The sequence below is a fragment of the Maylandia zebra genome, linkage group LG5 (genome assembly GCF_041146795.1).
Source record: "Maylandia zebra isolate NMK-2024a linkage group LG5, Mzebra_GT3a, whole genome shotgun sequence".
NCBI lineage: Eukaryota > Metazoa > Chordata > Actinopteri > Cichliformes > Cichlidae > Maylandia > Maylandia zebra.
This window is the reverse complement of record NC_135171.1, coordinates 24,341,432-24,365,366: the sequence shown is the minus strand read 5'-3', so window position 1 is coordinate 24,365,366 and position 23,935 is coordinate 24,341,432. Positions and strand designations below refer to the sequence as shown.

Sequence of the window (23,935 nt, the reverse complement as noted above, 5' to 3'; positions counted from 1 at the left end):
CTGAATATACACACTCACACATACACACAAATACACAGTGAAACCAACTTGCTCACTCACTGGCTTGCTACTGCAGAGCTTTAGCCCATCTCTCTCATGGTCACACCAAGGGCATCCACTCCCTTGAAACACTACAGCACAGCTCGTCACAGGAGAGGAGAGGAGAGCACCCCCTTAATGAGGATGATCACATTTATAGAGAAAAAAGACAGTAGGGATGATAATGGACACTTTAAAAGAAAACAGGGATAGCATGAGAGTGTTAAATTTAGAGGAAAACGGGAACAGCGCCGACAGAAAGAGAAAAGAAGGAGAGAAGAGGGTGGTTAAAAGCAGTGAGAGAGGGCAGGGCATTGCTGGGTAATGGAGATGAGATGTTAATGTGCCTGCCAGTGATGCACTGCAGCAAACTGAGGAGAAAAGGAGGAAGAGAAGGAGGAAGAAGGAAAAGGAGGTGATAGAGGACGAGAGAAGACATGGGCTGATTAAAGGAAGAGGGAAGTGAGAAGGAATAGAGGAAGTAGGAGGGGAGGAGAAAAAGAAAGACGATGAGATTAGTGTTAGAAAAGGAGGGTGAGAGAGAGGAAAGGGGAGAGGAAAATGTTGAGATTTGAACTTTGATGATGCTGATGATACAGCAAGATGATGCTTGAATAAATTCATACTGATGTCCATGATGATTCTATAATAATGCTAATGGGAGTGAATTTCAAAGTCAGCACTACTGCATATAACCAAAGCAACTTTGATTTTCAACAATTGCTGAGTTACAGACTTATTTATTATCTAGTCTCACTAAAACTGTTTACAAAGTCTCTTGCCTTTAACTTGTTACATTTACATGTTTTGCATTTGAATTCCATTATTTATTAAAAGCCATCAGAAACGAATGCTGAAAAGTGTGCTTAAAAAAAAACTAAAAATGTATGTAGTGTAGCATATTTCCAAACTACATGCTATGTCCCTGCAACCCTGTTAGCAATCCAGCATCAATCCAGCTTGGATTGATTGGGACATGAAGACATCTTTGATGTAGGAGTTTAACTGTTGCTGTACCTGCAAAGATGCACATCAGCGTTCAAAACATGGAACTGAGAAAAAAACATAAAAGGAAAAAAAATGAAGCAGAACATGGCTAAAGAAATCTTGCATTTGCCAATTAACCAGGAAATAAATACACAAAATAAATCTATAAAAACCCATTAGGGAAACAGCTTCCCATGAGGGAATACAAAATTTTCCCAAGAAAGAAACCCAGTGTCATCAGCTGTTTCATCTCTTTGATGAAACAGTCGCCATGTGGCTCGCCCTCTGTATGTTCAGTGTGTTCTCTGTAACAAAAATCATTACAATGTATCCAGCTGTGCTCTGAAATTAGAAAAGAGCCACGACAAACATCAGCAAAGTTTGTCTGTTGTTTTTAGCGTTGTCAAAAGCTGCTTCAAAAGGAGCTGTATTTAGTCTCCTAGGGACTAGTTTAGCGTTATACAAATATACACTGTTTTGTTTGTATGTATATAGCGAGCATTGGATATCTTAACATCAATACCAGCACATACAGTTGGTTAAAACCATCCACTGATACCAGCTGCATCAACTGATATCAAGTTGATGCTGTACCACCGCATTAGAGAGCCTACAGGATTCGTGTCTATCAACAACCACTGGTTCGGTTTGAAACAACAACACAGAGCAATCTTTGCTTAGTTGACAGCAAGAACCAAAGTCTTGCTCGTTACTGACCTACCACACCAGTGACCATGACACCAATCTGAAAAGTTATGCAAGTTAATAAAAGTAGTTGAATACTAAAAAATGTAATTTTTTATGTGTTTCATCATTAAATCATTTCTTACATCTCCAGTGAAAGCTGCAGAGGCTATTCCTTGCTTACTTTTTGCTGCACAGTGAGAATTTTCATTTTAAAGGTGGAAGAGGTGTCATTCTTTTTTTAAGCTATGACTGCAGCAAAAGATTTGGCAGTCTTGCATCAGTTCAGTCAATACAGGATCTAATGTTCAAGGAAATTTATAGAATACACAGGATGTGCTGCATGGAACAACCAGTACAAGACTGCCAATCTTCCTCTTTCTCATCACCATTTCTAAAGAAGTTGTTTTCTGGAATACAGTATTGATCTGTAGTCAGCTATGTTGTTCATGAATGTAACCCTGCCTAAAAAGCTGTGATTGGCTCACTCTTTCTATACCTGGTGGAAATGGGTGTTATTGAGGTAATTAAAACACATGTGATGCATGATGGTTCACACTCCTGGAAACATGCTAGTATTACACTAACTCTTTTATTGTGATTCTAATCATAGACATGTGGGACTCTTGCTGGGATTTAAACAAATGGCAAATGCTCATCTCCTGTATGGGTTGGATCACACCTCTTTGATGGAAACCACCAACAGCATTTCACCAGCAGAAACAGCATCTGTTTGTCGCACCTTGTTTCTTCATCAGCATGGGTCACTCCTATATCTTTCAGCGTACATTACTCTGCTGTGTCATCCAGATTGAGATCAAACCTACTTCAAACTCTCCCCTGTTGTGTTACTATGATCAGAAACATTTAACTCTTCTCACCATCTTTCACTTTAAATTTATAACGTGTTGCAGAGTGACATGTGAGGCGAGTTAAATTCTGTATGTTGTCTTCTGTACTTTGCTGTAAGATTGTGCTGTCTCCATTCCTGTTCACCTTGTACAACTCAATCGTTCAGCGCAACTTTAGATCATGTGACCCACAGAAATACTCCAATAATTCTGCACAAGTCACATATATTCGTGATGGACTGGAGGAGTACAGGATACTAGGAGATGATTTGTTTTAGATTGGCCTGAGCAAAATAATCTGTTTCTGGATGTGATATAACTAAGACCAGAAAGGTGGTTATTGACATCATATAGAAGAGGGCAGCTACACAACATGTATCTGTCCTAGAACAGGATGTTGATATAGCATCCAGATGCACAATAGGCTGAACCTGAAGACCAATGCTGTATACCAAAGAATTGGATGCACATGCTCTATTTGAGCTGAGATCTTTCGATATGTGCAGCAAAATGATGGAGATTTTCTCCCACTCAGTTGTGGTGAGTGCAGTGGGCATTGCTGTGTTCTGCTGGGGGAGCAGCATCACGGCTGGTAGCGCCAACAGACTGAATTGACTGTTTAGGATGGCTGTGTTTTTGATTCGCTGTCACCTGGACACTTTGAGAGTTCTGGTATAGAGGAAGTCACTGAAGAAACTATTATCCATCATAATCCTGACCACACTCTGCACCATTTACTGGACAGGCAGCAGAGCACATTTTCTCTGACTGACTGATTCAGCTCCACTGCTACAAAGACAAATATAGGAAATCTTTCATACCACATGTCATCACCCTCTATAATACTATATATATGTCTGGAAAGGAATCATCTGATAGATATTCTAACAAAATTACTTCCCAAATATGGGATGAATAAAATATTTCTCATTGTCAAGAGCAATACCAGACACCAAATCAAGGAAACTTAACGCATATTAAATGTCAGTCATCAATCACAAAAAGAAATGCATGCCCTTCCACTACATTTTTCACAATGTACAAGAAGAAAGTAGGCTATAATACAGCTCTTTCTTACAATATTGCACACTATTTCTAAATATCAATAACAGCACAACAACACAAAGGTAAAAGGAAATGTTCTTCAAAAGCTGAGTCTCTGCTGTGGTGTTATAGGAATTTAAAGACAGAAGCAAACTGTCCATCATAGGAGGAAAACTCATGTCCTTGTGTTGGACAAGGCCAAGGCACAAGCGACTGCACGAAATCATGATTATGTTAAACCTGCAGTGAATGTGTGTTGCTTTGCTGAAGCATGTTTAGTCTTGGGCATATCAATGAACCATACTATTTTGTAGTCATAGCTGAATTAATAAGAAAGGAAAATTAACAAAGCAAATGTACCCTGAAGCATGTAAACGAATAAATTCCACATTACTGACTTGTTTTACTGTCATCTTAGAATTTATTTTGGTGAATGAGAATTTTCCCAAGACACTTGGCCCAATTTAGTCAAACTCGATATTTAAATGATGTTAGGTCCTGGTTAATTGCAGGGGGCATTTGGGAATTTCCGACCTGGAGTTTCTGAGAGGCCAATTTCTTCTGTACAAGTGCACAAAGCATTTTATGTATCACTTGCAATCCCTAAATTCAGTGCAATGGAATGCCTTTTCTACTGTCACCACACATTAAAACTGTGGAGTAAGTGGTTTGCACCTTCAGTGGTTCTTCCTATTATAAGCCCAGCAGTCAGGTCAGAGCATTAAGGTTTTCTTTGCTTTGATTGTTTACTTTTTAATACAGAATCTAGAAGCATTAAGTTAACTAATGTAATATTATTAGCATACTGTTACCATTCTTCATCGCAGACATGTAAAATAGTGCAAATAACTATCATAAAAAAGTAATTAAAAAAGCCCACAAGAATTAATTATATTCACTTATATCATACTGTAGCCTATTGTATTACAGATTACAGTAGGTTACAACATTCTAACTATAATATGCTCTCACACTGGAAATAAATTGTGTATGTGGACATTAAACTAGGCTAACAAGCCTCCACTGTTCCATGTAAGCATCACACTTAGCATTACAGCAGGCTGATAGCACGTCTCTCTGACCTTAGCTAAATAAGTCTATAAAGAGATAAAACTGAAAAAGCCTGGTAAGACTAGAAAAGGTTATTATATGGATTTCAGAGGAAACTCGCATATTTAACTGACAATTTAGTACTAAGTGTCTGTATTCTCTATTTACATCTCCTTACACTAAATCATTACCACAAAAACTGCCAGGTAGTTTAGTCAAGCAGAGCAGTTTTAATATTTACAAGAAGTTTAATTCAACATGCATGTAGGGGAAACTGGAGCGATATTTTTTCTCTTGCACAAAGAAGTGGAGTCGTGAATTCAGAATTCAGGTGTGTGTTAACACAATGTCACTATCTTCCCAGGAGTAAATATCAAGGCAACTTCACCCTAAGGTCAGAGTGTGCAAGGCCCAGAAGCACTGCAAAAAAACCCAAGGGCTCAAATTTTAGAGGCCTCAGTTGGCATGTTAAATGCTAAGTTTCATGACAGGCAACATAAAATGAAGTTTATAGACTGGAACATTGGTATAAATATTATTCTGGTCTCTATAGCTAATTTTCCCTTTCATAACAACTCTGTGTTGCTTTTAAAACCAAACCATTTGGATTTTGTCACTGTGTGCTTCGTAAGTACATATTACTGCTTAAATATTTGTTTTAAATGGGCTAAAATGCGCAAAACCATTCGTTTTAACAGCTGAAACAGTACGCATAAGACTTGGTACTCATATGAAGAGTCAGTAACCTCCATGATGAAAGCTTGAATGGGTTAGTGCAGTTAATAAGTATTTTAGTTTAGTCTATTGTTTTATTTGTATAAAACAAGCAGTTCAAAAATGACAAAGTATCTAAAGAGCAGCATAGACAAATAGAAAAATATACTCGAATACTTCTTAAACAATAACAACAACCTGTTTTGTAACTCTACCAAGACAAAAATATTAAGCTTGTAATTAAAGCTAAAGACAAATTAATCATTTTATCATTTCTTCAATAGAAATTTTAAAAACTATTTTTATGTCCAACTGTTGTCATCTGAATTATAAAACAAATTATAGCAGAGAATCATCATCAGATAATGATAATGTAAATATTGGTATTTACATTATCATTACGTTGGATATAATGAACAAACAGCCATATTTTAGTACACTCATGTAAATATAGCCAATTCTTCCTGTTTAATATCAATACATGTTTTTACTGAGCAACGTGCTGACTTGTGCTGTGGCTTCAACCTGTGCTGGTATGTAAATGTACACACATAAGAATAAGATTAAAGTCATTACTTATTAGCCATTTTCATATGCCAACATATTTCCTAAAAATGATAAAGAAGATCAAATATATACTTTGCACTAAAAGTAGAGGTAAACTTTGCAGCACAATTTGTTTGGAAAATTCCAGTGTTGTGCTTAATAATATTCCCAAGGCTTTGTTTTCTACCTCTTCTGCTCCTCCCTAACATCATATTCTTTTCATCACCGGGTCTTCATACATTTCTCCTGTTCTTTTTACTTATATGCTATTTTTTCTCATAGCTGCAATCATCACAAGAAGCAGCTGGCTATTTTTGAAAGCCCGGTCAGTGAATCAAACTAATCCTGCAGCCCCATCAGAAACAAAGACGGCCGGCAGAGTCCTTATACTTTCTGTGTAGCAGCAACTCTGTGTGAGCGCAGGCATTCAGGTAGCTCCTCGCTCAGTCCTGTGCTACTCTACAGTGCACTGAGTGCGTGGGTTCATTGATTGTATCTCTCTCCTGGCACTTTAATGGTCGTGGTACACTCGTCTCTGAACCCAGCATTAGCATGGTCAAGTTATTTCCTCTCAGGGGCTATTTCCACTGACCAAACAGGATTTTTCCGTTGACTCCTTAAAACTTGTGTAAGAATATGGCAAGCTGTGTTTTTCCATTATTTCCTATACACTGTGCAGCCGTACAGGGAGAAAGAAGTCACACATCAACTGTGCTTTGATGTATATATATTAAAAAGCAGTTCAATATCCATCCATCCATGGTAACATAACATAACATTTTTTTAATTATGAAAAAATTGTTTTTTATTAAAGTAGTAGCAAGTCTACATGATTCTAACAAATTTCTCTTTGCATTATAGGTGATTACATACTACACGTTACATGTTTGCTGGTTAAAAAATTCTTCCAGCTTCTAACTATGTTCTGTAAAAGTGTACCTCGGCACATTATATGTATATGTATAAATGATATATAAAAGACTGATGTAGGTTCCAGGTCTTAAAATTGAGGCCAAATGTTTGTCTTGAACATGAGACACTTAGTTTACAGTCTCAGTCACAAAACATTAAGTCATTCTGAATATCATATGTTGTTTATATAACATATGGTCAACGTTAGAGTCAAAGAGGAAGATAAAGCAGTTGTTAGACTACGCAGGCCTACCTTGTATTTGACAACTTGTTACCGTATGGCTGTGCGGTAACGCTCGGTTTTACCGACACATCTGTCCCCAACTGTCACGTCCAGTTTGAGAACAACAACTGGTGGTGGAAAAAAATGTGAAGTTCTCGGCCGACTAATAATTACTGTACATCTATGCTCATACTGTAGCATATGTACACCCCACCCACCACCATCCTTCCTTTAAGCTGTAAATGAACAGGTTCTTGCATAATGCATTTTTAATGTACCTGAGCTCTCAAAGCACTTTATATGTATGCCCCGTTCACTCATTCAAGCAACAACTTTTTTCTGTGCTTAGGTCTTTCCTATATAACATTGACACTTTAATGGATGCATCAGAGAGCAACCTGCAGTTCAGTATCTTGCCCAAGGACATTGGGCACGCACACTGGAGCAGCCAGGGATCGAACCACTAACCTTCCAATTTGTAGATGACCTTAACTACCACCTCAGTTACAGCTACTTTCTTAAAGGAAGGAAGACTTAGATCAAAAATGCCAGAAGTGTGATTCTCCAGCTGGGAGTGCTCCATTATGCTGCTTCTTTACCTGCAGTATGGGAAAAGACTTGCGGAGAATAATTCTAGACACATCGAGACAGAAGCACACAGCATCTTCACTGCAGCTAACTGGTGTTATGAAAGCTTCTCACAACCTACAGTCTACCCCATCCCTCACACATGTTCGGTGTTTATCATGAACTATAACTCTTTATGCTGGTCACGAAAGGATGGATGGATGAAAGAAAACAACATGCATTTTCTACCTGCTGGTAGAACATGCAGCAATTATATAAGTGAATATCTTAAATCCCATCAGTAATGGTAATGCTGACTGTTTACTATAATTTAAAAAGTGTCAGATAAAACCCATAAGCAACAATTATAATTTATTCATGTTTAATGTATTTACTGTTGCTGTATAGGATTCCCCACGGAGTATAGCAAAGGATTAAAATGTGAAACTGGATTATAAAAATCTATAAAGAATATAAAGTCCCATGGCATCTTCTTAAAAAGGCCAAAGTAGAGTACAGTAGGTGAGAGGCCTCATATTTCCATTACAGCTCTCTGAGCTTAAACTGATGATTATTTTACAAATAAAGTAAAAGAATAAATATTTAAGTAATTTAAATCTAAAAAAAAAACTTAATTAATAATTAATTCAGTTCATTTCCGTTCATACAATCATGTATATCATATATGTTATCATATAATTTAGTGAATGCACTTGTACAACTCTTTATGTTCAAGACTTTCTTCAGAGACTTTCCAGTCCCCTCGTGTTGTCACAGGGTTTTTTTCACTGGTCTTGTTTCTCCAGATGTTCCCACCATCCTGTCTCCATGTCTCTCTATCTCTCCCTCTCTCCCTTTTTTTGCATCTGCCTACTCTCTAAATTTCCATTTTCAGGGATGAGAAACTAAACTTTCCATGTCTTGCTGCCTGTTTCCTCAGTCAAATGCAAGCATAACTGTTGCCCAAATCCCACCCCCTCCCTTCCCGCTATAACTGATGAGTAAGAGAAATGTTCTCCCTGCAGACAAATATGTACCTAACTGTAGCATTTCCTTACTTAGAAACAGTGCAAAGATGGTGTGTGACCAAAAAAAAAAAAAAAAAACAACCAAAAAACAGGTAGAAATATTACCAAGAGCTAAAAATCACATTAGATACTTTTTTCATACCTCAGGTTTCATTTGATATTTTAGTGATATGGTGACAAGCTGAAAAACTAAAGCTACCAAGGTCAAACTGGACCATCAGCCTGCTCCAAATAGTATTGCTCTATACCCAGATCCACAGATCCACATACAAACAGATCTCTTAAAACAAATAAATAATACACTATGACATTGCAATCTTTCCACAGCTGTGCTGCTTATTGAGCCACTTTCAAAAGCAGACTTAAACACAGGGACATACAGTCAAGTTTACCATTTCTACAACAATGACAGCCTGGCCTATGTGGCATAACACTGAAAGACTACAAGAGCTGAAGTACGTTACAACATGTCACTTATAGTGCAACTGCTTCCAAATAATTCCTTCATGCTCTCTCTGCAGTGACATGCTGATGCTCTCTCAAATTCAACAAACACATTATTTTAAAAGGATTTTTTACTTACAATGAAACAGCAGAGAGGAAAATGTGTTGGCGGTAATTGGTACAGCTTCCCCCGATATCCCTTTTGGTGCTGATGATAGTTGTAGTAGCAGGGTGGCCTGTCGAAGGCTAAATATAACCTAGAGAGCTTGTAGCGGGAACACAGAGCGGGCCAAACCAGGCTCTTCCACGTCTCATGTACAGTGTATTTGCTATAAGGAAACTCATTCTGGATGGCTGAAAAGCTGCAGAGTACAGGGAAAGGACAAGAACAAGAAGCTTCACACTAGGACTCTGTCCCTAGAACAAATGAAGGGAGGGAGGGAGGCAGAGAGGGGAGAGATGGAGAAAGAGAAAGAGAGGGAGGCAGCGGGGGAGAGAGCTGGTGTCGTGTGTATATAGGACCAACTAGCATGACCTCTTGTGAAGAGCGTATGTACACTGGCACAAACACAGAGTCAAAACCTTCTATCTTGGACATCAGTTAACATTTGTTAACTTTTCTGAAACTGAGTGTATATCTGGTTGCTGGCAATTTCTGTGGTTTCTTTTGCTCTCGAAAAGATGTATTATGTTAACTGCTAAGACAAAAACAAAAGCTACACTTTCACATAAATGAAAAAGTAATGCAAAGGACCACAGCTATAATCAGTTCTTAACCTTTCCTCAATATATTCCACTTAGAAATTTTGAAATAAGATGAAAGATCATAGAAAAACTGATGCATGCCATGTTCCTGCAGGTTTCTGAAAGCTGAATAGCATTATTATCTTTTTTTTAATGAAGTCGTAATTTGGGGGGTTGAGCTTAGGCAGAGTTAATGGTGCAAGCAAACAATAATTCTCACAACTGAAGTAAATAATATGAGGGATCTGTCAGTCAAGTTAAACAATTCTTAGGCATACACCTGTCAGGCTTCGTATCCTCGCAATAGTACAGAAAGTCATTGAATCTCCACATCGCACACAAGATTAATTTAATAAATGTAATATAATTAAAAAAAATTGTAAAATTCTCACAGTTGTATGTTTTTCTAAGAAAAATCCCAATTAAATACCATGAACAGTCGAATGACTATTTGTGCTTAGCGTGATTTGAACTCTTAAAAAAATTAACCACAAAAACAGTCTAAATGCAGGAGTCAACAGACAGAAAACTGTTGACCTTTATTCAATAACAGCACTTCTAAACGGTCGATATCGCATACTAAACACATTTTATAAAATAACCGGGGAGGCTGCACTTTTAGAAACAGCTGGGCATCAACTTTATCACAGCAGGGTATCAACAATCCCTGCCAAGCTGCATTTTCTTGGAAATGTGGATTTAGAAATGCGATGGAAATCACTTCTGTCTGTTAAAATGAGGACCCACTTCTTACACCCCAATTCAGACCAACACAACTTCTTTAAAAAAAAAACATTACTGCTATTAATTAAGAATTTGTTAATATTCCAAACGAACATTCTGATTTCAACACGAACATTCATGTGAAAAAGAAAGTTTCGACATAAACTCTTTGGAAAGTCTGAATAAACCACAAGTCCCCTGGAACAATGTCGTTTGGACTGACAAGACCAAAGTGGAGATGTTTGGCCATAATGCACGACACCATGTTTGGAGAAACCCACGGCATATCAGCACAAACACCTCAAAACAGCTGTTAAGCACGGTGGTGACGAGGTGCTGATTTGGGCTTGTTCTACAGGTACAGGACATGGAGACTTTGCAGTCACTGAATCAACCACGAGCTCATCTGTATACTAAAGTATTCTAGAATCAAATGAGAGCAGACCAGTCAGAACTGAAGGCGTGCTGTAAAAACAGATAGTCCATAATTCCTCTACAGGGGTCAAAGACTAAAGACATACAAATCCTACCATGTGAATTCATGGATTTTTTTTTCACATTCTGTCTCTCACAGTTGAAGTGTACCTCTGGTGCAAATTACTGACCTCTGTCATCATTGTAAGTGGGGGAACTTGCACAATCGGTGGCTGACTAAATACTTTTTTGCCCCACTGTACATAGAAAAACAAACTGTTTTCTTCATAGGCCAGCGCATTTATGTAAGCACTGAAATATTCTTCACTTCAATGAAAAATAATGTGGAATCAAAGTTTCTTGTATCTGTTTCTTTATCCCTCTCTCCCGCTCTCTGAAAATGACTCACTGAACAGAAAGTATTTGGCCTTGTAAACAACAGGGAGCCACAAGGAAATTTCAAGTCTTGTTAGACAAATCTCCCTGAACAACTATGCATGAGCGTTCAAAAGTGTCATATTCTTATACTTATGCAGCAAGACTGTTTTCAGCAACCATGACACAACACACAGTGTGTACACACCCACAAATACACAACTCTACATACACACACAAACACACACAGACTGCTTCAAGTCTTAACAGAAGAGGATGACACATGAGGCAGAGTGGAGGTCTTCCCATGCCCCCCTGCCCTTTCTGTTGGAATTGGACATCTCCCACAGGCTGAGCTGTAAATAGCCAGTACCCCCAAAAACTTTCATACACAACACATATGCATGAACACACGCGCACGCACACACACACACACACACACACACACGCACACACAACTATACTTAGATGCCTACTTCAGTCCGCTGCCATGTACTCACACTACCTCCTCCCACAGTGAGAAGGGGCATTCAGCTTAACTCTTTCAACAGAGACTCAACCACGTCTACCCTCTGACTACAGGGAGTTTCAATTTGACAAAATGCCTGAAGTAGAACAGTTTTCAAGTACAACTCAGGAAAGTTGTACACTCACTGTCCTGCATAGGTTTGATAAAGTACAGTACAGCAGCAGACTTCCCTGCATGCAGTGCAGCTTCCGGGCTCTCTGGCAAGCTCAGGGAACATCTGTAACCGTTAATGTCCAAACAGATCACAGTAATAGTTTATGATATGTCAGGAGGGGTCTAATAGCCATACCACAGAACACAAACAAGGTTTTATTGAACTATTTGTCAGGAGCAAGCCACTTCAAAGATTGCACGGTAAATTACTGTACCATAAAAGACTGCAGCACACTCTGGTAAAGTACAGTAAATTAATGTAGCCTAAAATATTACCATTCAGAGGGGTGTAATTGTTGACAAAAGCCTCAGACTAGGTAGCACAGGAAGCTGCGTAAACACAAACGCACTAACTCACACAATTATTGCAATGTCTTGATTTTTTTCTCTTTTTTTCAGATCCCTGCAGCCAAAAAGCACCCAGACGGTATTTAGTCTATTAGATTATGAGGACAGAACATCAGTGAAATCGAGGCAGAGTTAAAGCAACAGCATGTTGCCCAGAGGAGATCCTCTCAACTGCTTACAGTGACACACATCATTCATCTTTTTATTGGATATGAAATTGTCTTTTCTTTTCTGTTATTCTTTTTAGTTCTTCAGAAAGCACAAAGAAAAGTGCAAAGTGATAGTAACAGTTCAGATATCTCTGATTTTAGCCTGTTCCCTCAGGAATAATAATCATAAGGAGCTTGTGTTAGCAGATAACTTTTCCCTCCCGTCACCACCTTTTAGACCGAAGTAGCACCCCAGGCCAAGTGACAAGCTTAGAAGTGGGCGCTGTTTATTTCAAATCCAACGCCCTAACTTGTTTCGTATGTGTATTTGTAGCTACATTACTATTAGTGAGTAATTAATGAGTAATTGATACCAAGTGGTTAAAACATGAAGGAGGATAGAGGGAGAGCAAAGATACAAGAGAAACATGTTCACAGAGGAGAGTTGTAAGCACAGATGGATTTCCAAATGCCTTTCACCCTGCAGGAATCTCATTGCACAGCTTTAGTGGTGTTTAGAGAGTCTGTGTCACTCAGCAAGCACTGGTTCATCCATGGGGCTTAATGTGCTTTCATGAAAAATTATTAAATGCTAGTGGAATACAAGTCTCCTAAAACTGACCTGAATTAATATTATGCAATTTTATGGAAGATGGCGGTGAATAAAGATGTCGTAACAGGTTCACCTGTGTGCTTTGGCTGTGCTTCAGAGCAGGTTGTTCTGTAAAATTATTGACAAAAGCTACAATACAAGGACAACCTAAAGGCCACAATTTAATGACAAATGAATTTGACGCTTAACCATGAGCATCACGTTACACCCTGTCCCCACCACCCATAGATACACGCTGAGATTCCTTCATACGTCCAGTCCCACTAAATAATTTTTATTTTGAAACCTCAAAAACTGTAGCATAACACTGACCTAAAAGAACTCTATATATCATATTTTATTACTGACATGTATCTGTCCGTGCCACATAATGCTTCATGTCCCAGTTCATGTTGGGCTAGTAGAGACCCTCAACACTGGCTGCTACTTACAGCATGAGCAGCTGCCCTTTATAGATGAACATAAGGTAGAGGTGACCTCTAAACAAGAGCAAATCCTTCAACCTTGCTGTCAACACATTTTCAGATCTACAGAAAACCAGTCATAACTGTAATCTACCCATGCTGCTGTGGTAAACCATCTGTTGAGCAGCCATGCCTGACCCCAAAAAGCAGCAGAGAGACGCACTTTCCATGCTTTTTGCTTAGATGACTCCATCATGACATTCAGCATTACGTTAGTGTTACATACAGCGAGTATACTCCGAACACTGTCTCTGATCTTAAACAGAAAAGTTCAATTTGATATGTCTTCAATGTCCGTTTCCCTCTCTAACTAAATATTTTTACAACTCATCTAATATAGATACCAAAACATATGATTTGTAATTTGATTTGACAATCTTACCTTTCAATTGTTAAAAAAGAGTTTTCTAACCTGAAAAGACTGTAGAGTTCAGGTATGATGTAGAACAACCAAGAAATGTTAGGCCAAACTCATGGTTTTTGGTTGAAATACAGAAAAAAACACTCACAGCACAATCACAATGTATACTTCTCATGATGCAACACTGTGAGAACAGTTTTGGGGTAAAGAAAAGTATAACTCATAGCAGAGACATGAAACTAAACAATGATCCTCTACTGTCCAACATTCTGTTGCCCCATGCTGCCACCCTGACCTTTTGCTAACTCTGTGGCACCATAAAAATAGTATACTATTTCCTCTTTTTCTCCCAGGAGACATGATTTATAATACGGTATGTATGGCTGCTAGAGGTCTTTCTGGTTCGATTGGAAACATATGGTGTTTTGGGTATTTGCTAAGATTACTAATGCTGTCATGAGGACAGGGCGGCCTTACATTGCATTGAAAATACCCATACTACATAGACTTTGTAATATTAGCTAATTATCTCATTTAGCATGACAAATTTTATAGTTACAGTAACAAGTACAATTAAAAAAACACTGAGCAAGTGTGACTTGTTTGGAAGGGTTGTCAGGGGGAAGTATATTATCTACAACAAAACATAGCAGAGCACCTTAGGTTCTTAGGAGAAGACTTTTGCAATAAGACCAGACCAATGTGGAAATACTTTGCCAAAATGTACAGTGACAACTCTGGCAAAAACAAAACACGGCACACTGTATCAGCACAAAAATCCCATACTAGTCGGGGGGTGACGATTTGGACTGGGGCACCTTGCAGCCATTGAATCGAAATGTAATCCTCTGTATGCCAAAGTATTCTAGACTCAAATGGGATGTGTCTAACGGCCAAGCTTGGACAATGCAACAGGACAATGATCCCAAGCACAGCTGCAACTCCACAATAGAATGGCTGAAAAATGTAGAGAATCAAGGTCAAAAGTCCAGACCCCAACCTGATGGTGAGACCTTTAGAGAGATGTGCATGAATACACGTCTGTAAACATCAGTGAACTGAAGCAATGTTATAAAGAACACTGGTGTAAATTCCTCCACAATGACGTGAGAGGTGGCTAGGTTATCAATACCTACTCTTCTCCTAATTCCTGCTCTCTTTTAATTTTTCTTCTGTGATAATAACATAAGATTACTGCTTTTGGGTAACATCAGAGGACTACTTTGGGATTATTGGTATCACCCAATATCGGCCTAGTTAACTGATACTGGTTTATGACAATTGTCAGTTGTGTGACATTAATTTTGACCAAGCCAAATAAAGACCTTAAAGAATCTTTCTTGTTGCTGTTGTCGCTGTTGTTTTTGGTATTAAGTACTTCTCATTGTTTCACTACAACAAAAATAGATACAAATGTTAAAAATAAATGAAATATTTGTATCAGCTATTGTCCAACATAGGCATTAAAGCATTTCCCTCCTTCCTACTGGCCTTCAAAGTTTTCTTGAGCTTAATTATCCTGGCAAGAAAAAACTGCCAAACACAGCAGGCAATAAATAAGAATGAGTTTCCAAACTTTTCAGAATATAGCCAGTAGCAAATAAATAAATATATAAATAAAAAAAGTATCCATATATCATATTGTAGCAGCTCAGAGTAATTAGTTTGTGTTTTATATCAGCACCTTATTTATTTATTCAAAAAAAAAATTAATTAAAAAACACTGTTTATTTCATCTGTTTTGAGTTTTTAAATTAGCTGCTGTCACTGAGCATATTCCAATAAGCCGACAATATGAAGTCTGCTACTCTCACCATGCAAGTTATAAAAGTTCTACTTTTTTCTAATGCCCAAAAGACAAGCACATTGATTTCTGGGAGAATGCAACAAAGAACAGCAAGTCAGCAGGAAGGAGGTAACTGCTGTGCCTCGTATGTGGCAGGAATTTTAAGCCTACAAAGTAAGGGTATGAAAAATACTACTATGCAAACAACTTACACACACTATAGAGCGCATGAAATAGAGACACAACAATAGCACAGAACCATTGTCTACGTACAAGTTTGTCACTTACATTAAAGTGTAATTCTGTGAGTTCCTTTAGTCGCACTGGAGCATTTGCCGAGCGAAAGGTTCGACCCGAGTGCTCCAAATCCAAACGGCTCACTGTAAGCCCTCTAATGTGCAGTTTACCCTGGAGTTCAGATTTTCTTACTGCAAATGCTGAAAGTCCACTTTTGCCAAGACTCAGAAATCAGGTTAACAACGGCGTAACACTCAGCTTACGTAATAAGGTTAGCAGCAGAATTGAGTAATGAATGGATGTGTATAACAGGAGCTGCAATAGCCACTGAACTTAAGCTGTTACGTTTAACAGCAACCAACCCAACAAATGTAATGAGACAGTAAGTGCTTACATCAAAACGGAGAAACAAACACTCCACAGTTGTTCTCTTTGGGGGTTTTAACAAAAGGAATGATCAAAGGAAAATTGCTGTATTCATCCAGGGAAATCTGTGGCTTGTAATTTGTGTGAAAATGCCATTCACAGCACTGACCACAATTCACATTGCCTAGCCACTGATTTTAAGATGTATTTTTTTCTTTTTAAGGACAAAAATGAGACATGCGTGCTCTGCCGCTATAAAACAGTGCACTGAAAATGGTTGGAAACAGATAACTGTGGTGTCAAGTTTTTAATTGGCACATCTGGACAGAGCAAACAATGATCCACTTTATCACTGATTACACCACGGACAAAAAATACATTTAATCATGCTGCTGAGTGGAATGAAGAGAGGATGAGTAGGGAGGGAAGAGAGAAGAGAGGGAAAATACACATGAAATAATTACAGTCTGATTTTTCATCCATCTGTCTAGAGATTCTGTGAGGACCATTATTCCTGCAGTCGTGTTTCTGATTGTTGCAGTGAGAATTGGTCATGGTAAAATTAATTCTAACACTGGGCTGTGATATGAAAATGACAGACAGAAGGAGCACTGAATGTGCAGCAGTAATTAACAGTCCTAAATGGCTCATTACAATTCGTGATTTCATTAACTAATCAACTATTTTATGAGCGGCTGTTTGTGTGAACACATTTTTTTTTCTCCAAACGTACCTAAATGCTATTTGATTGGAGTGTCTATTGCTCTTCAGCTTGCATTGGTTTGCCCAAATTCCCACAAATGGATTACCCATCACTTATAACTGTTGCCAAGGTGCTCGGTGTTTCAGCCTCATGCTTTTCAAGCCTTCAAGAGATTTCACACACACATAGATTTGTGCTCTTGCTGGACTACAAACCCCCAAAACAAAGTGCATTATTTATATGCATTATTTACTGAAAGTGTCAGAAGAGCAATACCAAGGGAACTTCTGTTTGCAAGAAGATCAATAGGGATTACAGTGCAGTTCAAAGTACAATTTTAAAAGACAATTTGGTGACAAATTAGCAGGGAAATAAACGGTGCGTTAGTTTGTGTGCTCCTTTGCATTAATTCTCCTAATCTATGGCACTCCACTGGAAGGATGAAAGGAAAGACAGTCCCTCACCTGTAGTTTCCAGGTGAACTGGTCACTACACTACACTACGCTACAACGTACTACAACAATAACCTTACAGGAGTAATCTATTACTTTTGAAAAAGTAAAGGACAGACCACGTTGATACAATTGAACATGCTTTTCTAAAATGCTCCAATTAGGCTGGGATCTGGCTGATTGTGAAGGTCACAGCAGATGTTTCACATCATTTTCATACTCATCATACAACTGACACCTTGTCTCCACAGATGGGGGGCACTGTCATCCTGGAAGAGACCACTGGTATAAGGATAAAAAGGGTTCTGTTATGCTAAAGATGGTAACAGCTTTGTAATGTTTTGCAGTTAGGTTTTCCTGGCTCAGTCATAAAGTCATAAAGTCATAAAGTAAAAATAGGACAGCAATCTCCTTAGCACTAGGAAAAACTGCCAGTGTCATTTTTTTGTATCTGCAATTGATTGCAAGTAGTTGCGGTAATCACTTTCGACCAGTAATTGCATAGATCGCCTGCTGGGAGGTAACCTGTCTCTCTATTGAAGACTGACTGCATTCACTCTCAGAAAGACTGGAAAAGGTTTGCAAATAACTTCGGTCTAATTTGTAAATGCAGTCAGACTGATCGCTCAACTCATCTGTGACATTATCGCTTCACAATGGGGGACCCGACTCAGCTGGTTGCCAGCTGGTTGTATTCTGGTGGATTTGAAACACAACTGGATTCTGAATTTAAGTAGTTACTGTGAATTTCTGTATATGCTGACGGCAACAAATTTGTAACAGAAGGTAGTGATTTTTGCTGATTTATCACAGTCAGCCGCTTTATCATCACAAACAGATTGCATGTAATTGCCAAGCTGATCCCATTCCATCATGAACCGATAACAGCACTTACTGCTGTTTTATCGCTGTCCTGAAGATGACAACTGACTGAGAGTGGCCGCAGACCTGGTCCCCATCTTCAAATCAACAATTTCAAAAGCAACAAGATCCCAAGTTTATTGCACACAGTGACAATTTTGGTCGTGCTGTGGTTTCCAACCACTGCCATCATTAGTGAGACTGTAGCACTAGGGAATCAGTTAACCTAAAGTATACCATGTGAGAAAAGTGACAAATAACCTCGCACACAGCAAAAAAATTTAATAAAAAAAAGAAAGAAAGAAGAATACTGTTAACTACAATTAAAGTATAGAGGGTTTATAACCATGATATGGCTCTGGTTAAATCCTCTTTGGTATGCACCAAAAATCCTTCTACGCAGGTATAACAGAAGAGTAATAAGAGGTACAGTAAAAGCAACAATGTAACTAAGAAAAGGTATTTCCAAAACCATTGAAAAGAAATACGTAAATGCATGCAAAATAACAAAACATGCCCTTTGAAAGTATAAATTGAAATATGGCCTCATAACTGATGACAGTTTACAGAGTAGGAGCTGCACAAGTTCTGCTGTCAGTCTATAAATAGAACAATGTGAAAAGTCGGAGATTATAAGCATTTTCTCATTAAACATTGTATTGCAGCTTAGGTAGCATGTGCTAGCAAACAATTAGATGTGACTGAAGTGTGTTAATGCAGAGTCTCAAATTGTGCTATTTTGAGTTGTGCTGCTTTCTTTATAAGGATAGAAGAACAGAAAATGGGTCGCCCTATACTAGCCTCGATGTTTTCAAATTCTACAATGTGAGGGGGGGGGGGGGGGGGGGGGGGTACAGCAGTAATGCACGCAAATAAAAGTGGAACTATACTGGACCAAACTAATTGGTTGCATCCATCCCCTCTGTTCCACCGCATACCTGCGGCAGAACGCACGTCTCTGTGGCAAAAAGAGCGTGGGTAGCAACAGTGTGTTATTGCTGCCGACGCATCTCACTACAGATGCCAGGACATCTCCCATTATCACCGACTCCTCATCTGACAGCGGTCTCCTAACAACCACGACATGGACAAACTAAAAAGGGAACGTACAAACTAGAATGTAAAAGCACTATCTCCCACCTCCACCCCCGAGCTGGATATGTGGGTTATGCGTTTTCAAATCGGAAGCGTGTCCTACCTGTTTCTGCCGTTCCAGGAAGGAGGAGAGGAGGAGGAGGAGGAGAAGCAGGCGCATCAGGATGTAGATAGATGCCGCATTTAGATGATCAGGAGATAACTGGGATCTGGTGCCCCCTCCACAGTCACGATGCTCGTCGCCAATGCATTTATCCACTTTGTGCTTGACGGTTACTTTTGACGCACAGCTGCTTTAGTATGAAAAAAAAGAAAAAGAAAAAAAAAGATTGAATCCAATTTACCGGAGCCTGCCTGTTATTTATTTGTATTGGATACTTCTTACCAGTTAACCATTTATTCAGTGCTGATGCAGACGAAACAGCAGAAAGTGGACCACAGCTGAAGCAAGGTGCAAGGATACCAAGTCAGGCTCACTACAAATACTATAGTTTATTCATGTAAACGAATCCAAATGTTAGTCATAAAACTGCACACCACCCATTTGGGGGTAGTGATACTTCATTTCTTTTTCTTATGCATCTTCTTTGTTTATTTATTAATTTATATTTTCATCTATGTATTAATTAATTGTTTTCTTGCTATCCTTTAAGGTTTACCTGCATTTGTTAGCTAGTAAAACAAACCTTAAAGCTAACTATTCTCTGTTACAAGAAGTCGGACTTTAAAATCAACACTTACCACATTTTAGGACATTTTCATATTCCCCTGAACTCTTCACAGGAGAAACATGTTTAATTTCTCATAAAATACACCCTTTCCCCCTTTTTCGTCTTTTTTTTTTTTTTTTTTGTCATAATAAAGATGGCTGCAGGCAGACCACAAAAGAAATGTGTGGCGTGTTCAAGAAAACACAAAATACCCACCTAACAAAAGTAACAAAATTCATTAACCTGATTTTTTGAAGATTTCACAGTTTGATAATTATACAGTCAAAGGTTCTGGAAAAAAAACGTTTTCAAGACCTGCCGTAATTAAATCTGCACAGCAATAAAACGTAAATAAAACATCTCTGACTTTGTGTGGAAGCCTGTTTTCCCCATCAGTGCAGAACATTTCAAGGTACTATCTTAATATTATTATTTCAATACTAATCTGAAACATGTTTATTGATGTCAGCAATGTGCTGTGGTCTTCCCACTATTACACAGCATTTAGTATGTAGCACACTGAGAGTCTATTATTTATTTTACTACAGTCTTGCAAGTAATATACCTACATATCATGTAAAATGCTGCCATCCACTAGAACTTGTTTTAAATTAAGTGGCTGGTGTATTCCCCTCATTTGGCTTACCAAGCTCTGCATCCAAAGTAACAACTTCTTTTTTTATCCTCTTACCTACTGTGCTTACTAGGTAGTGTTTGCTGCTGTCATTCTGAAGTTGGCAACATGCAGAGCACTGAAAATTGTTTTACTGGCAGAGATTTAGATTTTTCCATTACACAGCACACTTGTTGCCAGGGTAGATTGTTAGAAACGACCCTTATTGGCTATATATCGTGAAAGAACACCCGTTTTTATTCTGCACAAGCAACTTCTTTTTTCTCTGTCACTGCAGTACACTATAATGAGTTTTGTTGTCTGTCATTAGAATCACACGACAGGGTTCATGTTCAATTCATCCGTGTAGCATAGTGTATTTCTGTAATGCCTATCAGCAGATGGGTCGTCGACCTGCATACTTGCCCAGGCTGAGGTGTGTAGAGGCACAAAGGGAGCAGCAGGAGCAGATGGGAGCGAGATGGATGACAGGATGATGAGACAGAGCTGTGTACTTAATATTTAACCAGTGAAGATGCATGCTGCTCCTCTCAGGAGGGGAGAGGAGAAAATGATCACAATGAAATAACACTGATTGTAGGGATGCTGGAATCAAAGGTAGAAAATACTGTGCTCAAAACAAGCATCATGTACTGAGCTATACTCAAATTATGATGTACTGAAGTATCTTTTAGGTTGTAAGAAACTTTAGTTAAAACACACACACACACACACACACACACACACACACACACACACACACACACACACACACACACACACCAAAAAGACCAGTATAAACCCTTTATTGTAGATTTGCTGCCTCGTCCTGTTGTATCACCCGATTTGAGCCAAGCTGTTGAACATATGGCCTCACCAAATAATGTTTGGGTATTCTACTTTGGTAATTGGTAAGGTACTTGGAAACAGTAACTGTATACTTACTTTTTCATGTACTGCATAGGATTGAGAGGAAACAATGAAGATAAATGTGAACCGTTTTGTCTGGAGTTTTTTTTTTTTTTTTGCATAATGTGATGCCACAGTAAGATTAACCTTTATTGTTTTGAATATAAAATGCCATAACTTTATCATACTGCTCAGTAAATTTGACTAAATTTGTGTGAAATCACGCTTTGATTTGCGCATGAATTCTTGAGTTATGACCAAAAACATGTTTTGTGGAGCCTGTTGAGTTTTGACAACCAAATAAAGATAATTGACTTAAATCTGTGTTATTCCTCTCTGCTATCCTTTTCATGTCATTTTTCCTGTTAGCTGACCTGATAAATACAAAAACCAGATCAAGGTCAATTCATTAACAAATAAATGGTAATAAATGTACAATAACATATGGTATAATAATGAGATATATAGATTTTAAAGAAACCTCAATACATACTAAATGTCCATCCCACAACATAAAACCAACAGAAATGACATCATCACTGTTCCCCACCCCAAGATTTTGAGTAGCTATACTTCACCTTCCACAAGTTATGGGGGAAATTTAGAGAAAACTATTTCCAGACATTAATTATGATATTGATAATTAGGTTTTAATTAGTATATATTCACATGTACTTTGAATATTGTTTTTATTAGCTTAGAATTAGCTACATTATAAGCCAAAGTTGTTTTTATCTTAAAGGAGGAATAGTTGGTTGTTTGTACTCTGTGACCACTAAATTCTACACACTGTTCCTTTAATATGAGAATAACTTTGAATGCTAATATGTAAAATCACTCTGTGGATAACATAACACATCACACAATACTTTATTAATCCCAGAGGAAATTATGTGTTCACAGGTGCTCCACAGTGGATCTCAGTGACGTCGATGTATTTATGGGTAACTGTGAATGGAAGCAGTTTACTATACAGTGTTGATGCTGATGACTTAGCAGGGTGCAGGGTGAAGAAATGTTTATGAGCATTAGCTGCACGGTAGAAGATTAATGGACTATTTATGCATTTAATTTGGATGTAAATTAATAGTAAATTTATGGTATGGCGTTGCAAGGATGTGTAGAAGATGATGTTTTGCAGCAGCGCCCCCAGCTGAGAATTACCTCAACTACCAAAGTAGACTGCTCTTCCTCCTGGCTTTTTTTAATAATCAAAATATGCAAATCAACAACCAAACCAACGGGAAACTGTTTTTGCAGACACGGATTAATAAAAGTCCCATTTAAACATTCACTGGAAAGCCACATCAGCCTCACACTGTGCCCGGTAAATGCCTTATGAAAACCACTTGTGGAATCATCCAAATCAGTGTCTAATGCATGCTCTGTAGTAATCAGAATTAAAAACAGGCCCAGACATAACAATAAGGAATAGAGCCAAAAGAATAACCTAATGGGAAGATTAATACTTCTGAGATTAAGATAATACTTCAGGATAGTACTTTTGCTTGCACTGTCCCTTGGTCCTTACTAAGTTATAACTTTTTGGCTAAGAAGAGCCAAGAAGTTATAACATACAAAAAGCTGAAATTAAACAGTGTTGCAAACAATGAAAAGCATCCATTGATGCTACCATCTGTGCTTGTCCCTAGCCCCAGCATAGGATCATCTACATGGAGCTACATGCCTTTGAGTACTCAAAAGGGTGAAAACCCCTTTGCATAGGCTCAAATGGAAACAAATGCAGAAACAAAGTATTACACCATATATAAAAGATGGACTTAGTTATTGTGAGATCACAGTTAATCTCTGCAAGAAACTTGCAACACGATGCATGGTATCGATGCAGCTTGCAACGACGTGGCAGGTTGTGGTGTTGGGTTAGGAGGGCTTTCCAGTTACCTTGTTACTTCCGACAGAAGTCCAACTCACACATTAGGTCTTCTTGCTTTGGGCTGTTTTTAGTCAACTGAATGATGAATGTATCTGGATCAGAGGGTTCAGCTGGGAGTTATGCTAGCACTAGTCATCTAATTTTGGTCATGGGCTGCTTTGTTAATTCACTGTGATAGTGAATGTGATGCTATTTCGGACTAGGAGAAAACAGAAACTGAACAGCCAAATCCTTAAGAGTACCTGTGTGTCATACAAGAAGCTACAGTCTAAATTATGCATTACCTTTAACACTTCAGTTCAGTAAAAAAGTAAAGCACCCACGTGGAGTTAAAATAAAGAGGGAAA

The 23,935-nt window shown here is 38.3% G+C and overlaps 1 protein-coding gene across 5 annotated transcripts in view; it reads right to left on the bottom strand.

The window, feature by feature from the left end:
* The window catches only part of atp2b2 (ATPase plasma membrane Ca2+ transporting 2), a 128,457-nt gene extending 108,789 nt beyond the window's left edge, over positions 1-19,668 (bottom strand). For 2 of the 5 annotated variants that reach the window (XM_014412934.4, XM_014412935.4), the window contains exon 1: positions 9,229-9,429. The gene's annotated coding sequence lies outside the window, so the exon portion shown is untranslated. Of the gene's footprint in view, positions 1-9,228; positions 9,430-16,036; positions 16,117-19,565 lie in introns of those variants that run through there. The other 3 variants (XM_024802529.2, XM_024802528.2, XM_076884074.1) reach the window with 3 other exon arrangements.
* Between the last annotated feature and the right edge of the window lie 4,267 nt (positions 19,669-23,935).